This window comes from Rhagoletis zephyria, unplaced genomic scaffold (assembly GCF_001687245.7).
Source record: "Rhagoletis zephyria isolate East Lansing unplaced genomic scaffold, Rhagoletis_zephyria_1.1 Rzeph_scaffold_02629, whole genome shotgun sequence".
Classification (NCBI taxonomy): domain Eukaryota; kingdom Metazoa; phylum Arthropoda; class Insecta; order Diptera; family Tephritidae; genus Rhagoletis; species Rhagoletis zephyria.
In genome coordinates, this window is record NW_016159713.1 from 49,115 (window position 1) to 54,281 (window position 5,167).

Sequence of the window (5,167 nt, forward strand, 5' to 3'; positions counted from 1 at the left end):
GCTATTTCCTCATTCAAATGGAAATAGCGTCAACAATGCTTAAAGTATGTCGATTCATAGAAAAAAATGTTGTTCTTACAATAAACATTGCCCCGTAAGTGTTATTTGTTTAATAGATGAAAAAGATTATTGCCAAATCCTCAGTGTTGTGATATTAATCCACACAATCATGAACTACCACCATTTGATTTTATTAAAAAATTTAAATTACGAATATGTAAAAACACGATGCGAAAAACTAAACGCCTGCGCACAGCTGGAATACGAGAAATATTTGAAGAAAGAGTGTAGAAATGATCCATAACTTGCAAAACATGTTTCGTTTCCACAAAAATAAAGCGAACATTATTAAATTGAAGAAACAGTACATGTCCAAAACGAATTCGGAATGTCTAATATGGAAAATAAACCAACTTTTCTATAAGGAAACAATTATAGAAAAAGAATTTTCTTACACTGTATTCATGTCTCCGCCACCAATTTGTGACGACATCATTTAAAAGCAGCTAAGGAGAATGACGACACTATTTATTAGATGGCACATTCAACGAGCCAATGTGCCAAAATGCGGGTATAAACAATTATTGATTATTTAATATCGGAACCGAGATCATATAAGTTAATTGATTGGTTTTCACACACTTTTGAAACACAAATTATATGCTTTTTTACTGCAGACAAGTTGTTGCCCCAAAACACAGCAGAAATCTTCCAATCAGGGCTGGCAACTATCCTTAGTTATGAGGTGCCATATTGAGGATAAAAAAGTGCCAAAGTGTGCCAAACAGAAAAATAAAAGTGCCAAAAAAGGTGGCATTCCTTTTAATCATTCACATTTAGCATAGGCCGCCGCGTAGCGTGACGTGGTGTGGGGTACGCGGGGCGTACGCGGGGCGCGAGCGCGAGCGCGGCGCGCGCGGTGTGGCGCGCTAACGCGGGCCGCCGCGAAGCTAAGCAAATTTAATGTTTGAAAGAGAAATAATGTCAATGGATTTTATTTCGTTTTTAAAAAGGTAATAATGTCAATTGACTTTATTTCGCACCAGGGTGGGAAATAAAGTCAATTGACCTTATTTCCGTTGATCTTATTACCTGTCACCGAGTCACAAACCTAGCCTAAATAGCCATAGTGGTAAAAATGAGATTTGGTAACCCTTAGCTCGGTGCCTACTTCATGCATAAAACTTTATTTTGTCTTTTATTTTTGGTGTTGGTCGGAAACTGGGCTTGAACCCAGGCCTTGCGGAATGGTAGTGCAAGTATGTGGAAGCTGACCTAACGACTATTAGGTTTTTAATTCAAATTTAAGCATCAAAAATACCGGTATCAGTATTTTTGAGTGATCAACACTGTCATTAGAATTGTTGTAAATTAATGTCTACTCTAAATATGATCATAAGGATAAAAAATTGTTCCATAAATGGCTTTGGCATCTATCTGAGTAGTTTACACGAATACCGTTAAGATGACTAGATGATGTTGGCTAAGTCATAGTTAACCTTGCTTACGTTCCTCGCTATATTGCCTTCAAGACTTTCGTTAAGGCCGATGATCTGATCGGTACTCAGGCGCTCGCAATCAATCTTTAAGACATATATACATGTATATATCGGGCTTCAACAACTTTTAGAGGAGCACCTGGACATACTTATGCTGTTTTATCAATGGATACCTCGTACGGGATGAGGGCGGATCTGGGTTATCTTGCCTTACTTGTTTCACCACCTTCGCCAAAACGGGTTGAATTCATTTCCATCGGTCTCCTCCATCCTGCATATTCCATTGCTTTCGTCTGTGACACCTTTATCACTCGTGGACGCTTAGCGTCCTTTTTCAATTTGAAAGTACATTAGGTACATATACACCATTTTCGGTATAGTATTTGCAACGTAACCAAAACTAAAACATCGCCTCGAAAGGTTCTTCCAGTTATAACATAGCTTAACGTATGAGAGAAGGTGAATCAGATTGTCATTGTATTTTCATATTGTAAAAAAAGATTTGACGAAATGTGAAATGCGTAACGAAATGTATATCATAATTTTATGGGTACATTCGTTGGCTTATAGGTACAATTTTTTCCTTAAATTAAGGATAACTTTCAAGTTCCATTTGCAATCCGTGTTTCGCAATGATCGACATGGAAAACCAGAATTATTGAATTCGCCAAGTTGAATGCCTTATTGCAGCAAGTACTGATTCTGCCTGATCGGTGAGATGGCCAGACGATGATCGATACGACGAATCTGGTGGTTGGCTTTGGAGCGATGTGCTCTGGTGCAATCTCAGCATATGCACATACATACATATGTAGTTCATACTTCATATACATATGTACATACATATGTACGTATACTTTAATTCTATCAATTCAAGATAATAAGGTAAATATGTATGTATTTATGTATGTATGTATGTATTAGCTCATATGCGTTGCGCCTTGCGTTGCGCCAATATGCTCCAGAGCGCTTATTTCCTACTCTCGCATACAGCGACCGGAGAGCAGATTCTTATAATTTGTTCAGCTATTGACATTTCAGCGAGTGCATGATGATGCAATTGGCGGTGTGAGTCCTTTGTACATACATACATACTTACATAAGGACATACCTATACATAGATATGTACAGACATCTATTGATGAGATTTGTAAAACTAGGATGCGTAGATTTTTGAAAAAGTTGATGAATTGGTTTAGGGGTTTACATTTTATGCATATGAGCATATGAATGCATGTACATATGTACATATGTATCTAATGGTATAGAAAGGTATACAAATTTATAAAGATATATTTGATAGCAAACTTAAATGCGTTTGCTCCTAGCTAATTAATATAGTATTTCCAGTGTATTTTGTATGAAATAGTATTGTAGTACATACTATATAGTATGTTTGAGTAAGCTTTTAGTGAAAGGTATCTGTGTACATATTTGCATATGCATGCACATACATATGTATGTACATACGTAGTATGTGGTATGCGGCATATGTACATATTCGCGGTTAAAGTCATAAAAAGTGTTTCTAGTGAAATGCCAATGTGCTCGTAAATGATTTCGTCACTGCTGTCACATGGTCGCAGTTGAAAGAGCACATGGCTGAATGTTGACAAGGATACGTCATTTTGACGACAGCGATGCAGAGCAGTACGTTGCTAGTGGTTCCAAGATTAGCGACACCGAAACCGCTAAAAAACACCTACAAATTTCACTCTATATCTATGTATGTATGTATGCACATATGTATGTATATGAACATATATTTGTGTTGCAAGTTCGTGGCGCTTTCCATATAAAATGTTGCTGATGAGCGGCAATCTCCCTATTCGTGAACATACATATATACATAACGGACGAGTGCTTCCACACAAATTTTGACATACGAACATACAATGTACGTACAAGGTATGTATCGACAGATATACATATGTAAGTATATACATCCATACATATGTATGTATGTATGTGCCTATGGACCACATAGAACTTTGCTAAGATGCAAACCTTGGCAAGTGAGTGCGCGCCTAAAAGTAATGCAAGGTCGCCACAGAGTGCTAGCGTAAATATTTAGTTTGATTTGCGTGTCGTTTTGGAGTCTTACATGTGTATGTACCAGGTTTCTTGCGAATATTCGCATTCGCATTCGCAACCGCGAAGCCTTCGCATTAATTTTAACATTCGCATTCGCTTTCGCATTCGCATTAATGAATGTGGATCTTTTGCGACTGCGAATATTGAAGGGACCGAAAATAACAGTTTTTTTTTACGAGCTAAACTTGGCCAAATATTTTTTATTCCCAACTAAAAGTCCTTTCCGGATAATGATCAAACCGCTTGTCCAAATTAAACAAGTTANAAAGTCCTTTCCGGATAATGATCAAACCGCTTGTCCAAATTAAACAAGTTAGGTATCAAATGAAAGAGGACTTACATAGCTTTAAAACTGAAATGTCTAAACGAGCAAAGTCACCTATTGAAAAATATTTCAATAAAAAATGTTAATTAATTACCATAGAACAAACCTTGGGTCAGGTGTATGAATTTCTTTAGTATTAAATGATATAAAAAAAATATAAATAGAGGCGGTAACCTTCGTTCGTTATTTCTGTTTAAAAGCTATTTTAGTCCTCTTTCACATGATATTGTCCAGATATCCAGAAAAATCTTTTATTTCCGAATAAAAAATATTAGGCCAAGCATAACTGGTAAAAAATAACTGTTATTTTCGGTCCCTGGAATATTGTGCAAGTGCACTGATAAAACTTATATCTGACCAGTCACAGAAGAAAGGATTAAAAATGAATTAGTGAAGAATTCTTTGGAAAACAATGGTGTTTAAACAACGATCTTGCCATGATACTAGATTGTGGAGATGAAAGTCGGGAGGATACATCCGACATTTGCCGCCCGATTCAATTCTCAAAAAAGAATCATTGCAATGCAATAAAATAAAAAAATACAATAAATATAACTGAAAGTCTTCTCGACTGGTGCAGCGTCAATCGAAAAGAATTTACAATATTGTCAAGTTTCAAGTTTTTCAAGTTTGTCTCCTCGAGCGAGCAGTTATTTAGTGGCCCTGATTTACGACCCTTTAAAAACTTTTTATTGGATACAATGTTCCAATTTTTAAATTCATGTACTAAAAAAACATTATTAAAAATTACTAACCTTTACATTTTTTATTTAACTAAATCACCTAATTTACTCACATAAATTATTTCTTAACAAGTAAAAAAGTCTAAGATCGGGCGGAGCCGAACATTAAATACCCGGCGCAAGTGTTCAATATAGTTTTTCACCGTTCCGAAAACTACCGCTACATGGTAAGCAGGGGTGGGGTTACCCCTATTTCGAACAACTTCGATAGAAGAACGTTCAGTTAGATATAATGAGATAAACTTATATAGATATATGTGGGCGGCATCACGCCCATTTCCAAAAATTCAATAATAATGTTACTTCTATTCAAGGGATTGTTTGGGTAAAATTTGCGTCCTTAAATTTCGAAATATCGAAGAATCAAGCATTTCTGAAATATACCGTTATGAAAAAGTGGGCGTAATTTTAGTCCGATTTCGATGACTTTCAACGCATTGCCTTTATGTAGCAACCACAATAATCATACCGAGTTTGGTACACATTGATCGAACGGTTACCGAGAT